The sequence below is a fragment of the Ruditapes philippinarum genome, unplaced genomic scaffold (assembly GCF_026571515.1).
Source record: "Ruditapes philippinarum isolate M1 unplaced genomic scaffold, ASM2657151v2 ctg758_1_1_1_1, whole genome shotgun sequence".
NCBI classification, from domain to species: Eukaryota; Metazoa; Mollusca; class Bivalvia; order Venerida; family Veneridae; genus Ruditapes; species Ruditapes philippinarum.
Genome location: NW_026865780.1, coordinates 273372 through 293287, shown reverse-complemented (window position 1 = coordinate 293287; position 19916 = coordinate 273372). Strand labels below are relative to the sequence as shown.

Genomic DNA, 19916 nt, shown 5'->3' with positions numbered 1-19916 from the left:
TGCAGCTCCTTTACGGTTAAGATAATTTGTTATTTGCAAGAATCAGGTTCAGCTCTGACTATTGATCAATATTTATGTCATGGTTCAGTCAAGTATTCACTACTTAGGGGAAATATTTGTAAGTGGCCTGATAGATTAGTGGGTAGAGCTGCGGAATGGTATTCCAAGGGACCTTGGTTTCAGTCCCGGTCAGGCTACACATTTTTCCCACCCTGTGACATTTATACATTACCTCTGTGTCAGCAGCCTGAGTAAACTTGTCAACTTGTCAACTTGTCAACAATACTACATTTAATGTGTAGATTAGGAAATTATTAATTTGATACTAAAATAAATTGATTCTCTCATGTGACTGAATTTTATTTGTTTTAAAAGTTTATATTTTGTACAGGTAATCCAAACAATGGTGTATGGGTGTATAAACCTACAACCCTAGATTGATGAGGCTGACTCTTGACAGAGGTCATTTGTTTAAAGGTAATTTAGTTTGGTATATATTCTATATAAGTTACTAAACTGGCCTGTATGAAAAACAAGTGTACCAAATTTATTCTCATTATATTCAGATGCATAAATCATTCTTGGTTTGTATAAAAAATGACCATGCTGGCACAGAAATGATGGTTGCACTAAAACCTGAATCAAGTGGATGGCATAACAATTATTTAAGCTGTGTAAAATTCTATTTTCTCTCCATATAGTGTTACACTATTAAAATGCCATAAGCAAAAACTAGTATGTTTTATTTATTCCATATTTTTCTCAGATTGTGTTTTAAATACAGCACAAAGTTTCATATTACATTTATATTTTTCCTGTCATTTTTGCTCTGCAGGAGTCGGTTATCCAATCAGCAACCAGCATGAGATATGCATTGACCAATCAGCATCAAGTATTGGATATTGAAGTGAGCCAGTGATTATACTGTAAAGACTTGTGTACACTAGTCAATATAACAAAACTGGTAGTGTATCATATAGTATATACTGTAGTGTTTTATCTTTTGCTGACTATTTACATTTATAGTTTAGGTGTGTAACAAACAGATCTCGATATTATTGTATACAGTCAATTGTGTGACAAATTTAATACGGGCTGAGGGAAAAAAAAACGAATGAAATTTTAAAGTTTTTGTGTTTCGCAGTTTTTAAGCCTGTTACAAAATTCTTCAGTTGGATAGTGTTAATAGTTTGTTGGAAATTTGAGAACGGATATAGTTTTACGACTAAGTGATTGTCACAGGCAAGTGTAGATTACGCTAGTAGAAGGCCTAAGGCAGGTATATTACTTTACGGAGATAATTTGTGATAGATATATGACCAGATAACATTGTCGTGTGTTATTCTGACGGAATATTAAACTTTGATAATCACCCGATGCATTTTTGATACCCCCCTTTACTCATTAATATATTTATTTCTATGGTGCAACCGAGCCGTGGAATCTATTGCACAGGTGGAATATTTTGAAAAGAAAATTATAAATTTTTAAAAAGGAAAATATCAGACTTTTCAAGTTGGTGAACCATTGGATAGTAGAAGGATTGGAAATAATAACCTATTGTTTAGTGTCATCAATATTTTTGTTTCACGGATTTCTTAATTGTAGTGAAACGCTTGCCACAGAGGAACTTTTTGGAATTACGTGTGAAAAATATTGCGGATTTTAATCTATAAACTGCGACTGAAGTGGTAAGTACATGTTTTGATAAGATAAAAACATATAAAATTGTATATCTCAAGTAATAGATCTATTTATGTTTTATTAATATATATATTGTGTCAAAGACACTTTGTATCGAGTTAAGAACTATTGGAGGATAAATGTGTATTGTAAAAGTTATAGTTTCAGAAAGTCCGTAGGAATTGCACCATGCCATTTTATCAATTATTCAGATGTGTTTTTTTCATGGCTTGAAAATGTCTTGATGAATTTTTGAAATTTCTTCCACGATACTCCCCCCTGCTTTATATGCCTATAACACTTGTGGAATGATTTTCAATAGATCTTGATTTTAACTTAATTAAGAATTAGTTCTCAAGTCCATTTATATAGACAAAACCTATTAATAGATCGCTATTTTATTATGCAAGAAATAAAAATTAGGAAAAACATGATATTTTCTACATTAAATTAAAGTGTATCGCAGATTTTCGTGCAATAAAATTAGAAAAATAGAAAGATTTAATCGGACGATGTTAAGGTTAATTTGTTTTTTATGTTGCTACGTCACCTGATAATGAATTTTTTCGTCAATCTGATGAATTATTCACAATTTCATTCCTTTTGATCCGATTTTATTTAAGATTCGCCTCTGAATTATGATTTTATAATTTACTTCATCGTAAACTTTTATAAATGTGATATTAAGTTGCTAAGTTTATAGTAAATCAGATTTCCATGGTTCGGCACTGGGGCAATTTCTGATTAGCGTATACATTCGAAACTGCTCAAAATGACATTTATTTACCATTAAACTGGAAAAGGTTAATCCTATGTTTTGAAAAGTGCAACTGTTGATCATAGAAATTTATTGAGATAATCTTGATCCTTTAATCCAGGCGTTCAGTGCTATCAACTCGGTTCAGATCGTAAAATCCGAATTTTAATACTCTCGTAGATTATTGTCCTATTTTTTATCGACATTTGATATAAGCTTTTTGCAATTTTGGTTAAATTTTCATTTGATTTCTTTCTTTAAACAATTTATTTCAACTATGTTTAAAGTTTTATAGGTTTTTTTTTTGCTAATCTTTACAAGTTTAATTCCTTTTTTTTTTGTGCATACACACAAAACATTAGGAGAGATGGCAGATTAAAGAGAAAGTCTGAAATAAAAGTTTGTTTTACAGGAAAAAAAATTTTCCTCAAATTATCAAAATATGATTATTTTTACTAATAACAATTAATGGCACACAAAAAAAAGAAAACCCCCAAAAAACGTTTTTTCCCTTATTTTTTTTTTACATTGACTACAAGTTCAATCTAATTTTCTCATGATCTTTAAACTTTATTGTACCAAACTTTCCTCAAAAAAATAGAGCAAACTAATTTTGTACAAAGACAATAAACCATTGAATGAATTAACTGGAGAAAAACTGAAAAACCAGAGAAAAGCCATCGTAAAATTACAAAAGGTTATAAATAAGTAAGAAAATTGGCCGTTACACACGTCTTTGACATGAGACTAGTAATTTGCGGTAATTTTTAACAATGAAAGCACCCACTCTTGCATATTGGGATATAATACGCGTTTGCATTTTTGAATTTTCATATCGCCACCATCTGCGGAGGGCTAATAGCCGTATAGCATATACAGCTGCCTTTTAATACAGATTCTCATTATTGAAGATCTTTCTTTAATGTACTGTTACAAACTACAGTTATTGATTTTTAAGAAAATATGAAAATCTTAAGACAGATTTAAGACCCTGTTTACACTGAATCCTAAGAATGGTTTAATAGTTTCTTCACAAAATGCGTTAATATCTGAATAAACCAATGTGAAAGGCACTTTTATGAACTTTATTTCTTTTTCAGAATAATAATTTTCTTTTGTAACATAGCTTGGTTAGTGTAAACCTAGCCTGCAACTTTTTCAATTTTGCCATTTTTGATAGCTATTTAATGATTCCTTTTGTGTCAATTTTTTTTTCAAAATAAAATGTACTGTATTAGGAAAACTCAGTTCTACTTTGTACTTGGGCTAAAAAATGAAATATGAATAACATTACTTTGTTAAATGAAAAAAAGTTTAATCAAAGTTACGTAGGTTACTGATTGAAATGATACAAAAATATCTGCGATTCATAGAGCATATAAACGATTCAAAGAGCATAGAAATGGGTTCTTGGGATTGGTGCATTTTGAAACCCCTCTTACTTCAAAGTGGAGGACAGATGCTAGTGTGTACGAAGGTCAGGCATTTAAGATCAATGACAACAATACGGCTCTATGATATGATTTAAAAACGATCATGGTATCTAATGAGGAAAAAAAAATAATGCCAGCATATTAAAAATGCCTTCTGCAAACAAGAGATGGTTTCATTGTTACTGACTCATGAATTCTAGTTATTCAAATGACTTCACCAGCATCAGAAGATTTTTCAAAATTATGACATTTATTAGTTTTCTGAGAATATTACAACTTTTATGTTTTCTGGTTATTAAATGCTAGAAAACACCATTAAAGATTGTATTTGTTCCATAAGAAGAAGGGAACTAAGCTAGGAGAGGAAGGTCAAGGTTTGAGACTCTGACACTTTTTCATTTGCCGACTTGTTTCTTACTAAGTCTTAGCCTGCTGGCTGGGACTGAATCTACCCTTGCTTCCAGTGCAGACCAAGATCAGCTTGCTACTTATGCTGTCTGATCATGGTCTGCACTGTTTGCTTTTCAGTTAGTACTTAGTTTCTAAAGTTTAACTTACTAGAATGATGAACATTTTTGTCATGATTTAAATATGGACTAGCACATTTAATATATTTAGCCTTGAAATGGTTTAAAACATTTCTATCTGAAACTTTCCTATGTAATTGGGGTATTAGAAAATTGAACAATGAATAAGATATTATTTGTTATGAAATTTGTACTTTGTAAAAGTGTCTTAAGTGTCTGAGAACTATCTGGCAGAAGTTTTCTTGTCTGTAAAACAAAATTATTTTCACAAGAGATAAAATGCTGTTTCAAGTTTATGGTTTATTTTACTTTTCAAAAAAATGTTGCTGTTGTATTTTAATGAGGGCAAATTTTCTCTTTATAATTTGGTCTTCAAACGTCAACACAATTGCATAGAAATGCCATGTTATGAACTTTTAACAAGTTAGGAGAAAAATGTCATAATGCATACTTGACACTGTGTCAGGATAATTTAAACTTCTTTTTTTTTCATTTTGTATGAAATTTAGATAATTTTATATCAGTTTTTCACCAATTTTTGTGTTTCATTTTTAAATGCCAAAAGTTCAGGTTTTTTTTCTTCCCTCTTAATAATGTCGTGACAATGACAAGATTTTTGTCTCATGGCGGACAAAGACAAGAAAATATGTCCCCACTTTAATTACAGCAAAACAACAACAACAAGGAAATTTAACTCTTTATTGCGATGAATTTCCATTATGAAACAATTAGAACGCTTTTAGCAGGATTTCACAATGGTCGTTAATTTACATGTTTTTTTTTTTTGGTCTGTTTGAATTCACGATTTTTTAGTTGTGTTTGAAAAGTAGAATTAATGATCAATTATATTGAAATATAACGCTACACAACATTGTTTATTGGTGATTTTTTCTCTCTCTTCTCCAGTGCTAAATGACTTGTGAGAGTGAGAGAGAAAAATAAAATAGAATTGCGGCATCTCTTGTTGATTAGATTACCTTACCATTAATTTTATTCCCCGGTTTTTCTTCTTGGTCAATATTTTCACATTTCCATTACTGAGAATAAGCACCAAGCTAGTATTGGATATTTATGTTATATAATTTTGGTCAGGTATTGATTTTGCATTATATAACTCTGGTCATCTGTGGTCATTATGACCAACTGTTGTATGATATTGATGCCCAGTGGTCAGATGTTTTGTTTTATTAAATAATAATTATTATGTGTGAAGATCAATTAATTGTTATAGGTTATTGGATCATGATATTCAGATATCTGGACAAGGTTTTCCCTTAGGAGATAACTGCAATATATGACTGAATAGACCAGAACTATTTTGCAATTGTATTAATTTTAAATATATTACAATAATGGCATATATTATGGACATTGGATACAATTGTTATCAGAATATCATGCATTTTATGTCTACCTCATCATTGACTTAAAAAAATCTCTTGACTTTTGAGCATTTTAATTAATTGAAGTTTTATCTAGGGAGTTGTGTTGGTAGTTGAGTACATGAAGGCTTATAGTTTGTAGCTCAATCAACATGTATCATCATGCTATCATAATGGTTGAAATCTTTCAGCTGGAGGACAGAAATGTTTTGCACATGAAAATTAGTTTTTTTTTGTTTTGTTTTTTTATGTTGACAAGAAGAGTCATCATCTTTAAACATATTACTGACTAGTGTTTAGAAAAAAAATCGCGCTTTTAATTTTTTGTGGCCTTCCTCAATGAAGGTTTTAACACACTCATGAGGGTGTGAAAATTTTCAATATTTTATTCATTCCCACATACTTCCCTTCATAAAACCAGTACAATATATTACACTCGTATACAAAGTTAATGGCTAAAAATACCGATTGTTGACATTTTTATTTCGTTTTCTTTACGACATGCAATTTTTAGTAATGCACAAAAATTGGAAAACATCAATTCTGTTGAAATTTTTATACCTTTTCATTCCCAACAGACAACAATGGTTTTATTTATTCTCGTAGATTTTTTTTTTAACTGCCAGACCATGTATAGATAAAAATCTGTAAATAATTAAATAAAACATAAATTACATATCCCCCTCTTATGTTGACACGTCAGTTCAGATGTAGTTGTAATATTAATAGCATTTTCATTGTCATTCTAGTTTGAATTATTACCCCTCGACAAATGACTTTATGCTAAAAAGTTTTTTTTATACTAATTAAAAAGTAGAAAGGTTGACATAGGAGACTAATTTATTTGATAAAGCTAGGAGTTTTTGTTTGTCTTCTCTAAATTTTGTTGTTGAAAAAATTAAAAATATATTTACAGTTTGTGTGAAAAATATAAAATTTTAATTGGATAATCACACTTGTATAATTTGTTACAGCAATAAATCATAAATGATGACAGTTTACATGGAATTTAGTTTAAATAAAAGTATCATAATAATAAGTGTACAATACAATGTTTATATACATGTATCAACTTGTTGTTCTTATTATGGCATCTACAGAAGCTTCTATCAAGAATCAGACTTTCAGCATGTATTATTTAATAATAAAATCAGTTAGTGTCCTAAGAAATACCATAGATTGGATGATTTTTGCAAAATTTTCATTTCAATATTAGAAGATGTCACAACCTTTTTCTAACTAAAATATTAAATAGTAACACATCATGTAAACTGTTTCATCCATTTTTCCAGTGATTTCAATTAAAAAAATGCTGATTAACAAGAAAGGTGTGATTAAAACGGTGACTATGCATAACCAGAAAAATAGCTTAAAAAAAGTAGACAAAATTAAATTGCCTCTAATACTGTTTAATCTACGTTAAAACTCTCGTTTCGTAATAAAACGTAAATGGCTAAGAGGTCGGTGTATATTTTATGATTCTATTATGCCATGGTAGCAGTGTTTTTGTTTTAGCCTTAGTTAATCTCCGATGAGGCGAACCACTTCAAAAATATATAAAAATGTCAGAACGGAAGTTTTTGCCTACTTGGAGCCGCCATTATCTGTTTTACACTGTAGATACAAGTCCTGTAACTCTCTTGACATATGTGTTGTTCATTTTGATATCGTTATTATCTAAGCCCAGAAGTGGGATCTGGTGAAAAAAAATATGAAATTTTCTTGTTTTGATTAATGAAGATATTTTCATCATGGTATATTCTTTTGTGATAATACCTTAATCTACAAATATTTTTCCTTTGGCTTCAAAGAACAGCCATTTTCCAGACAAGGTCACACAATCAATATAGAAACCGAATATTCAAGGAACTTTTTTTTTTCTCTATCTTGTAAAGAGACAATGTGAATCATTTCTAATTTGGATTCAATGTGACCAAAGTTGTAATGTAACAAGAAGCAAATTTTTAGAAACATTTAGTGTTAGCCAACACAGCTAAATTGAAAATATTGCAAGAGCTGGTTCATGGACAGTAATTGTGAATGCAAGCCTCTGTCTATGCCCTCTAGCACTAACTATATGGTTAATAGAAAAACTTTCATGCTAAAATTTATTTCTCATGGTGTCTTCCAGTAATTGTTATTTCTTGGTTAGTACAGTCTTGATCTCAGAAATGACCTTAATGGTGGTGGTATTACTTTCTCACAGCAAACATATGACATATATGCCAAATGTTATTTTTCTAATCACAGAAAAGGTGTCTGTAATATGTGATTATGCAGATATATTTGGGGAATTTTTCTGGTCAACATGAATGGAACATTCCAACATGCAGGGGGTACATTTTGCTCTCAAATGTTTACTTACATATGATCTATATCTATGAGAAATGTTTTGAAATCTTAGCTCGCTTTGTGGCTGTACAGGAATCTTGGGCCATAACTTATGTTATTTTTAGTTAACCTGTTTTTTCCGTATAAAATGAACAAGTTTCGGGTCATGCTTTTCATTGATTCTTTGAATAAAAAAATGGAAAGGTTCATTTCTATTTGGTCTCATATGACTGAACATTATGCAATAAATCCTTCAGGACTTTGGTATTTGAAATCGTATTGTTTTCGAAGTTTTGTCTTTAATAATTGTAGTACATGTAGTCCAAAAATAACCCCCCAAAAAAGAAACACACAACAAAAATAAAACACACACGCAACTTAGATATTATACCACCAAATTTGTTCAAACATTGGTCATCCAAATAGATAGATAGACCATGTTCTAGGATTCCTTTGCCATGTTGTTTTTCTTGTTGCTTGTTTGTACATTGGATGTGGCTCATGTAAGAATTTTGTTATGTGGTTTTTAGGACAATATACTGTACCATGTAGAGTAGACAGAATCCTGTGCAAATAAACACTTATAATGAACAACCATTTGAAAACCTGCTGTATGTGTTACTGACAGTATGAAGCCAGGCAGCCCCCTCTGACCAGACTTTTTGTATACTGTTGACTGCTCAATTGTGGCATGTTTTTTGTTTTCATTGAAACCCCTTTAACTGTTTCCAGATAGGTCCTAAATTAAAGCTCGACATGTCCATTATACAAATTAAATGGTGTAAAGACCATGTGATAAACTGTTGATATAATCATTTTCTTACATTTTTGCCCTCTGTATAGATAAAACATAAAACATTAAAAAAAAATAATTTCTTTCACCAAAATTTTATCATCCTATTTTTCTTTTAAATTGCATTTTATATTAACACAAACATGGGAATAGATAGCAGAATTGAAAGCGGACTTTTCCTGTCACAGACAGGCAAGATAATATTGTAAGATTTCAAGATTCTAAATATAAAAAGCAATTAATTTGAGAAATTGGTAAGCCCACAAAAGGTCATTGTTTAGATTATCAAGGTGCCTGTGGTTTAACAGTAATAATCTCCATGCAATCTTTATGAATCATCAATGACTGATTCCAGATCAATACATCAGTTTTATTGGAAAAAAAAGATACATCAATATCTGTATTAAAAAGATGACACAACCTTCTGGCGAATCTTACTAGTAGGGGTATGCATGCGCTTGTTAAGGTGTTGCATCCATCAATACATTGCATGTATCCAATAACTTATGCTCTGAATCTTTTAACCAAATTTGTGAAATAGGTTCACCCAACTCTGAATTTGGAACATATTCCTTTCAAAGTATAAGGTAGTACTGTATCAAAATGCATAAGAAACCAAGCTGCTAACAGTACAGAGCCTGGTCAGATTGCACAGATGTGCAGACTAGCTTGGCTGTATACTGGTGGCAAAGGCAAAATACTGTTGGTACCAGCAGGTTAAGGGTTCATTGTTCATTTCTAAGTTCAATGATAAAACCAGACAGCTAGCATCAGGTGTAGGTATTAACTAATCCTGATCGTAAGCGTTACTTTAAAAGACTTGTTCTTTATACTTTCCAAGTTCTTGTCAGTTTGTATAATAGTTGAAACATTTATCACAATATCTGAGAGTGACAAGGTCAGGTCAAACCTCTGATACAACAGGCAGCCAGGTTCTTGTGGGTCCCCATATACAAACACAGCACATGTCTACTAGCTATCATACTGATGTTAATAATGATACTATTTCAAGATACCTAATTCTCCGAAAATGCATACCCTTTTATATTCAGTGATGAACAATGGTAATTCATTTCTTTTCTATCAAAAGAACAATTGTTTTAAGAAATATTTTGTACCTATTTTGCTAAAATATTATTTTATATTAACAGTGCAATAGTTAGTGCATTATGGGTAAATGTTGCAAAATTTTATGGTTATCTTACTTTTAAGTGTATTTTGACGATTTCATCGCCCCAAAACTTTTAATGGCGATTTATTACATATTCCGAACATTTTGATTTTTTTTAATGTCTTTTAATGACATTATCTCAGGAAAGAAATGACTTAGATTTTAGATAAGACCAATTTGATCATTAAAATTTGGAATTTGAACAGAAAAAAAAATCTTGAAATCTCATTATCTGGAGTAATCTCTTGATCGGATTTTATTCCGGAAAATTCTTTAAAAAACTGTAACAAAGTTCTTGAAAAAAAAGCTGGAATGAATGCCATGAAAAAAAGTAATTACTAGTTTACACCTTGGAAGTTGGAATGAGATCTCAAAAGAATGTGAAATTGGGGAAAAGTTCATGTTTAGTGTATATCCATCTGTTTTAATTTACGACCCCCAGTCTTATCTTCCCAGGTTTATTATTTTGAAGTTTTCAAGATCATTGCAGGAAGTTTGACTGTCAGTGTTTGTTGTTACTGTTAAAAACAATTTCAGGGATTTTGAAAAAATTTGTGTGTTTAGGGTCAGATAGATAATGGAGTTTTTGTGAAGATATTTGTAAGCAACTTGCTCATGTCAGCATGCCATAGGTCCCCACCAATCCCCCCCCCCCCCCCCGGCCATTAAAAGACCAAGTTTGTATGATTTGTATATTAATCAGAAAAATAGGCAGAACATGTTTTATATCAAACAAAGAACAATAACAGTCTCTTTAGTGGTCTTGAAAAGAAAATCTAGTTAAGGATGTACTACTATATGTCATTCCATTGTTTTAATAACTACCCAAATAAATGTATGTATTTAGTCTATGCTTATGCCCATATAAGTCACAAAAAGTAGCTTTCACCAAAGAACATGTTATAACATTTTATACAAACTTTTAAATAATAATTTTCAGTCTAATCCGGTATGATTTGATCCTATATGGGTTACCATAATTTTGCATTTTAAGATAAATTATATCAAGTAGAATTTGACCACTGATTAACAGCATGAGGTCTATAGATTAAGTCAGCTCTGAAATCCCTTAAACAGATGTCCATTAGGGGCCATTGACCTTTAAAGTGTGTGAAGTTTGATGATGTCTTTTGTTTCTTTAACTTGGTTGGGATCTTTCCTGGAATATTCATTATTGGGATATCAACAAATTTTTAAGTACTTATAATTATACATTCAAATTTTACTACTCAGATGATTTAACTTATAGTGTCAAAAGGGGGGGGGAGTTGGATGGATGGGTAATGTTCTGCATACTGATGTAGTTATGTTATTGTATGCAAATCATGAAGTAGTTTTCCATAATGAATTTTAAGGACCGTTACCAAAAAAGCCCCCCAAAAAACGATAATTAAACATTTACTCATTAGAAAAGAGGAACTTAAAAAATGAATTTCCCATTATTCTTCTCCATAATGCAAACAGATGGTCAAATCTTTCCAAGACAAAACCCTTAATCAGCTTTTATTCCATATAGCATCTTGCATCAATCTAAAATGGTTTAAATTTTTTTTAATCATATTCATCCCCTTTATCTGTCTGGGAAAAATTCCAAAACAATTGGATCCTAACGAGTTTTGAATATTTAACCGCCCATGGTTCATTTTGATTCTGTTAATTAGATGCATAATTTCATTACAGGACGCCCAAGATAAATTCGGATATCATAATGCGGATTTAGCATATTTTCCCCAAGCTAGATTTCTCTCAATCCCGTTTGTAAATTCTGTCACACGACTGAGGTTGGAAGTGTCTAATTAGATGCGAGAGTCGGCACCGAGTCACGACTCTCGCGGAGAAAATCAATGGTGATGAGATTACATGGCTGTTTATCCTTAATTCTTGTTCGCACAATGAAGGTTTCACGTCCCTGAAGACTTGAATAGTGCTCGTCACCATACAAGATGTTTTGTCGTTACTTCGTTTTCAAGTATATTGCTTTTTGTCTCCGCTCACATACTCTCCGTTTCAAACATATGATAATCACTGGGCATTCTATAGGGAGATGTCATAATTGTCACAATAAATTCGTATTGTATTTTTTTTATATCCATCTCACAATGACCTGCAATACATTCCAATGCAAACTGTCATTGAACTATTCCGAACATTTTCGAGAAACAAAAGACTCTGTGACCGATTTGTAACAAAGAAGATGTAAGGACATAAGCTTAGGAAGACTAGATTAATTTTCCATCTATTTTCTTTTGTTTTCTGACACTTATCCTATGTAATCTGCTGATAAGTATTCATGAATGACTTGTCCGGTTTCCGATTATACTTCATTGATAAATCGTTGACATTTTCCGATGGTTTCCATAATTATAAAATATATCAAGACAAAGTAACAAATTATTTTTTCTTTTGTTTTGCTTTGTTTTTTTAAGTAGCTTAAATTTCTGCGGTAAACAAATGTTAGAGCTAAAAGCTGGTAATAAATTTGAAATTCAATACAATTTATAGATGCAGTCAGGTGAAACCGGCCTTAAATATTACTTGCTCAATTTGAGTCCTTAAAGTTAAACACTGAAATCCCTTCAATTGCTAAATGGACTGCTCCAAACTGAATGCAGGGAAAATCCATACTAAATTTCAGCAAGATCAGGATATTAAAAGTTTCAGTGTTAGCTCGATATTTCTACAGCAGATCAAGCATTTCTTAGAGACTGGTTGAGTTTTTCTAGTTTATTAATGCAGGAAGAATGTGACTTTCACTCGTGTCGTTACATTATTTCAGATCATTTAATCGTAATTCATCAACAGTATTAATCAGCAAATCCCCATAGAAAATCAACGGCTGTGAAAATACATGTTAGAAAAAAAAGTGCTGCAAACTGCTTTTTAAGGATGGCTTTCATTTCTTTTTAAGGTACAAGCGAAAATGTTTTTCATTTGTTACAATAGGCCTTTTATCAATGTAGAAATTGTAAAATTGTTTGTTGAATGTGCAGTTTGTAATCATAATATCAAAAATATTAACAGTCATTAATATCTTCTTTGTTTATTATTCAATGCAGGCTGTAGAAGTGAATATGATTATGAAAAAAAAACTAGTAGTAGTATATTATAGTTGTTAATGAAAAATGTTTTTTTTTGTCATTATCAGAAATTGTACAATGTACAAAAATAATTATGATTAATATTTTTTTTTAATCCCTATATCAGGACTGTGTGTATTGGGAAGGGAGGCATGCGATGTTGACGATTTTTAAAAATTATAAAAAATGTATCATCATTATGATCGTACATTATGGTATCTAGATTGATAGGTAGAAATGTTCGTAAAACACTGGTGCAGGGAAGTTACATACCTTTTCCTTACATTGTCGTAAAATTGAAAACCAATATTCCGCTGTTAAATTTCTCTTATAGATTTCGATACAACTTGTAGAATTTCTTGAAAATTTCTGCCGTTGTGTCTTCTTATATCAGCAGACGTGTTTTTATGTAAAATAATTGATGAGAGACAAATAAGCCTCGGTAGATGATGTTATAGGAATGCGAGACAGGAAAATCAATGACGTGGCCAAGTGGGAAATAAAGTTTTTGCAAAAATATTTGTAGAATTTCTATAGAGCGTAATCAATGATTATGTAATACTGAGATTAGATATATTTGTGAATAAAATGATACTTTGGCTGGCAAACAAAACCGGCAACAGGAATGACAGGTCGGTCAATATGGGTTAATTAAAGGCGCAAATATTATATTTTAATTATTGTATTTAGTTACGTAAATAACATGAAGTATGAAGTGGATTTTGAGGAACGAATTTGAACTGAAATGGAAGTTTTTCCTTTCCATTTAGAATAAAAAAAATTTTTCCAGCGAATAAGGTATAACTAGTGACCCTATATTTTTTTCCAAAGGAAAATGAGGCTTTTTTAAGATGTTATAATAAAAGGTTTCCAAAGGTCTGAAAATATAATATGTATGATAAAATTTGATACAAACTGAATGTAGGAAAGTTAAAGGAAAAAATGAAAAGGCTTTGCATTAAAAAGAAGTTCAATTTAAATGTCATTATTATTATAATCCCTGAAACAGAAGAATGAAAAGTGTTTCTGCAGAGGCAGGTTTGTTTATTATTCTTTGCTACTAAAGTCTTGTCTAGGGAGGGAAAAAAAAGCTGGAAATGTAAAAATAGATTTTTTTGTTTGCCGATTCTCTTTTTGTTTTGCGGTGGTTATCTTTACCAATGTTCGGGCTTATCAGGCAATGTTGACAGGTCCCCATGATTTGTGAATTGCTAATTGGTACAGTTGAACCAATCAAGGGAAACTGTTTGATAAACACAAGAGCTGGTAATTACATTTAGATAACAAGTCTTTTCTTTTTCTCAGGCTATAATTACTTGTAATTTTATATCGCAGTATAAATAATACACTGGGTGATAATGTCAGCGAATGTTTATCATTTATGTCATGACTGTTTTCTTTTTCTATTCATCTTGCTTGCCTTTCTAATAATTATGATTTGTGACTTTATCATTTTGGCCTGATTAATTTTCCGGCAAATATTTAAATATTAAAATTTTATGTTACGGAAAAGAATAAAGACACTGTAAAAAAAATGGTATTACGTTACAATATCACTATCGCAGGTTGTATGTTTTTCTCAGAGTATCTCATGGCATTATGGTATTATTTTCCCTACAATCCATAAACGCAGATATTAAAACGTCCCTGATGTAAAATTAAAGCTGCGGAAATAAGCGATATCCGTTCAATGAGTTTGTTTTTCTCTCGCATGCTTGGAAACATACGGATTAATAATATATTCTATGCAGAGGACAGCGATAAGAATCTTCTGATTAACACTAGATGATGTCTGTTTGCATTTCTTGTCATTGTCAGTTGTTGTCAGTTTGCCATTTGCATTGATCTGCGGCTACAAAGTAGGTGAGTTGTAACATGATAGTCGTGTTCAATATCGTTCAGACATGTATAACATTTCCATAAACAGGAAATAACATTGATTAAGCTGATTTTTGTCAAACTTATCTTGTTTTATTGAATTAGTTCCACGCAATTTGACTGTGTGTTTCTTTGTGTTTATTTTTTAATACAATGAGTTGAGGTTAACAAGAGTATGATGTTTGTTATTGCAAATGAAATTTTGTTACATATTTTAAGTTTTTTGAGTTATAGAATAGAATTTGGAGAGCTGTTTTGCAAATAGAATATTTTAAGATTTGTTTCGAAAGTTAGAAAAACAGGTTCAAAAATTGAAATTGATAACTATGAAGACATAATTGAATTTCATTGTTTGCATCTAAAGATTCAGTAACTTATCACTTTTTCCCCAATGAATTCTTGCATATCATGCAACATAGGATATTCCTATTAATCAAAAGTTTTAAAAAAATTTAATTTAAAATATGTTGGAGTTTCTGTTTTCTGTAGGTAGATTTCATCTCAAAATTTTAAAACAACAACAACAACAAAACAAAAAACATCGGTGAAAATCCCAATGTTCTTTGGAAGATTTCTGATTTTGCTATAATTATTTTTTGCTTTTTCCCATCTTTATGGAAGCACGCTTCACTTCAATACATCATTATAGTTTTTATTTACATTTCGATGCAGCAGAATGTTTCAGAACAAAAGATAACAGTTGAATTTAGCTGAATTTGTGTCATAGGGTTGGACATAGATTGTAAAACACTAGTATTATTTTATTGGCAGTATATTACATGATCCGGATACGAGGAATTATTTTTTTGATGGTGGAACATTATTTTTCTCATCGGAAACTGGTCATGGAAGAACTATTTTTCTTATTCCTGCTCCTTCATTTTGGAAATTTTAAAATTGTGCATTTTTTAGGGATGTCAGATTGTTGCCAGTTGTCTGTTACATTATTGTAAAGGGCTTTTTATTACTTAGTCGTAAGATGTTCTATATGAATTTGGAGGTGTAGGGATATTCATCTGGAGACGTAAGAATAGGTTTTGAATATTTTATAATGGATAAAGCACTAACAGATCTAGACAATAATGGCATTGAGGTGCCAGAAAATAACCTGATGTTGAGATTTATACAGACTTGGTCTGCTGTATGATGCCAAAACAACACTTATTGTATGAACCAGCTTTATTTAGTACCAAAACATTTGATGACAAATTTTCAGTTTCTTGACATTGATGAACTATTTTTTTTGATCGCTTAATGTGCTGAGAAGAGAAATAATGAATTTTTGGAAATCCAAGTTAATGTGAAAACAGGGCAATTTCTTAAATTCGATAAATTGGGTGTCTAAAATTAGTACAGATAATCTAAAATTGTAGCATTCTTTGTGTTTGTGTCTGTGGCCCCTTCCAATTTTGTCTCTTTTTATGACAATGGTCACACCAAAATTGAAATTATTGCAGAAATGTAGCCTGAAATTAATTCCAGAAATTACTCCCTTGAAGGGTCAAGTGTCATTCATTTCCTGTTGTCATGGTTCCATAACCTTTGATTTCGGTGTAAAGTACTTCTGCTAACTATATTGGCGTCTGCTAACGATATTGGATTTAATCAGGACTGACCAGACAGACTGGTCCCTACAAAAGTTATCTATAATTATGACTATTGATCACTATCTGTGAGCAAAAAGGGGACCAGTCTCCTGCTGGCATTTGATTGGCTGTTTATGATTGGGGATTGTTATCGGCTGGTTTGATGTCATTAGGTTATAGGTCCCTGTGGGTCTGTTTTATTAAGGTTAAAGTCATTGTCTCATTCAGATAGTGGGGTTTAATTACAGATTTTCGCATTATTAAGGTATAAAATAACAGTTAACAAAAGTATGGCGAAATGCTTGGCAGACGGTAATGGTCAGACCTTACCTTATGGGTGATATTAATATTTAATGGTGCCTACTGACTTGTAGTGAGCTTTATGATTATAGGAAAATTTCACCCTAATATACTGTAACATTAGGGAGCCATTTTATAAATATTTTATGATATATTATAAACTATGAACAAGTCATAAGTCATTTGCCTTCCCTATGTACATCGCTGTACAAGTCTCATGAAATATTGATAAAAATTATTTTCAAACAGGGTCAGCTCTATGTTATAACTGAAAACCATTTATTTCTCAATATCTATACCAGGACAGCATGCTGGGTAAAGAAACAGTTTCGTGTAGAATGTCATGGAGAAGGAGTAGCCAATGTCCATTTGGCTTACAATGTATTTACAAACTACATAAATCTTGAGGCAGAAGAATGTTCCCCCTGGAGAAAATGCAAATTGCATGAGAACAATGTGTTGACCACATGCTACGAACAATACATGTTAGACAGGACATCTCATTTTCATTCCAGAGTAAATTGGAAATAGCCAGGCTCTCTAATGAAAGTACTCTTTTTGAACCACTACAACATATTACCATGATTTATAGCATGTTCCTTACATTTTTACATTAAGGCCAAGGTTATAACAAAAAAAATATTCTAGATAGCTTTTGGTAAATTAATCTATGAAGAAATTGGCAAGGTTACTATTAATGTTGGTTAATTTTACGTTCCTTGCTATTAGGTTCAATTTATTTACTTACTTTATATATTAGTTTGATTATCATGATATTGTTTAGAGTATTTAAATCAGAATCCAGTCATATTGTAAGGAACCTTGGTTACTCAAACCAATCATCTTTTGATTGGGAGAACCCACTGTTACAGCTAGGTCAGCATCAAATTGCTTTAACAGTTCCCAATTCTTAAAATGGGTCGGATTTTCATCTGTTACAGAAAAATTTGAAATTTGAAAAGATAACTGCATTATGTTTACTAAATTGCTTCAAAGTATATAGTAAATGGGTACGCTATGTGACATTAGACTCATGGAAGCACATTTTGTTCTGTGTGGGATTATGGACTTGTAGGAAGTACTAATTGTAGATGTATACAGCCGAAAAAAATTATTAGTTTCTTCTAATGAACAATTTGCGAATAATCATAAAATGGGAGGCAATGTACAAGATCAAACAGACTTGAGAGAGGATAGGCATATCAGTCAAAATTTGCAGTAGGTTTATGGGAATGTTTTCCATGTCTTTAATGTATAGTATGATTATATCCAGAAAGTTAACGCTTATTGTAATCAGGAGACATTGTAACAAATGGCACGGGCAATCTAGAGGAAATAAATGTTGACTAGCGAACAAGCATTGCGATCAGAATGCTCCTTTCCAATTTTCGAGTTACATCAGAGAGTTATTTTTTGTAATGCTAGATAATAGTTACGATTACGATAAAAAACGAAATTTGCGATGGGAGAGAGAAAAAAAATGTGATTAGATTGTATAGACAGAATTTGATGTTTTTGTAATGGATGGGTTTTCCGGTGATGAATAGTCTGACCTTCGGCTGATAGACTCGCTAAGTTATCTACTATAGTGTATATTGGTCGGACGATTTACGTAATAACCGTTGTAATTTATTCGTTTTTTCTGTAATCGCATGAATGGTACATTGTCTGGTGAGCTGGAAGCGTAACAGTATATTTCGTATATTTCGTTCCTGGCTGTCAATACTTATATAAGATTGTCTGATGTATAAATGGATAGGCTTTTAAGACAAAAATAAGTTCTATATATCTAATACACTGTGTTTACAAGCATTACGTGTTAATGTCATTTTTAATTGCCCCATGTTGATATATTTATTTCATTATTTATTATGAGTAATTTCATTATTATAATTCATAAAGAACAGATTATCAGCCTCTTTCATTCACATACAGATTAATATAATTATGTAACCTTATGGTTTAGTTCTGACATAATATATCATAATAATTTGATGGCCTTCCTAGAAATGGGAAACTTTGGTAGGCAATGATTGTTCTTTTACCCATTAACCTTCTGGAACCAAAAGTGATAAGCCTTTGTAACCAGTATAGAACCAGGCCAGCCTGTACAAGGCTCTATACTGTTGGCTGTGAGGTTTAAAAGTCATAATGGAAGAAACTTGATAATGGACAGTTCCATAAAATTGGAGATGGTCAAGTCCATTTAAGAAATTCAGTAGTTAGTCACAATGAAAGAAACTTGAGTAAATCAAATACCCAAAGCAAGTTGAACTTAAATAGCATAAAATCAATCTTCTTGAAACATTATCATCAATTCATTAACACAACAGTAAATTGTGCAACATGAAATGGAGAAATTGTAGCTTGGTGTGTGTTCTTCAAGTCATGACACAATTCTAATTATAAATTGCAGATGTCACATCATAAGTTTAATTGAGGTTATTACACACCAGGTTAATACAATGGTTAAAAGCCCATCTTTCCCTGACAGTTCGTCTCTGTATGGTTTGATAGGCTGGCAACACATGGGGAACGTCATGTGATAAAAAAATTTGAAATGAAATGAAATTTAAAAAAAAAAAAAAAAAAAATTGTTGTATAGTATTATAATGGAAAACTGTGATCGACTATGATAGGACCGAGGACAGACTCGGTGATAAATTATGCAGCCGTCACTCGTTAATCATCTGTGTTAGATAACTAATTAAAATCTGATTAACCAATTGATTCCTTTGTCAAAGTGTCATGTGACCGAAAAACAGAATTGTTGAAAAAGAAAAAAAATATTGATGATGATTTTTTTTCTCTCTCTCCGTTTTTCTCTTTTATAGATTTGAATTTATTGCCGTCATAGCTTGAAGCATAATTATTATTCTGTCTAAATTTTCTCAACAAAATAATGAGAGTGAAAAAAAGACAAAGTGGCTGACGAAGTAAATTTTTTTAATGAGAAAAGATGGGAACATCATTCAACAAATGAAAAAAAAAAATGAAT

The 19916-nt window shown here is 31.3% G+C and overlaps 1 protein-coding gene across 1 annotated transcript in view; it reads left to right on the top strand.

The window, feature by feature from the left end:
• The first annotated feature begins 347 nt into the window (after positions 1-347).
• Positions 348-19916, top strand: part of LOC132730300 (roundabout homolog 2-like) — a 186374-nt gene continuing 166805 nt past the window's right edge. Inside the window, exons 1-2 of the mRNA XM_060716193.1 lie at positions 348-477; positions 836-1691. The gene's annotated coding sequence lies outside the window, so the exon portion shown is untranslated. The remainder of the gene's footprint in view (positions 478-835; positions 1692-19916) is intronic.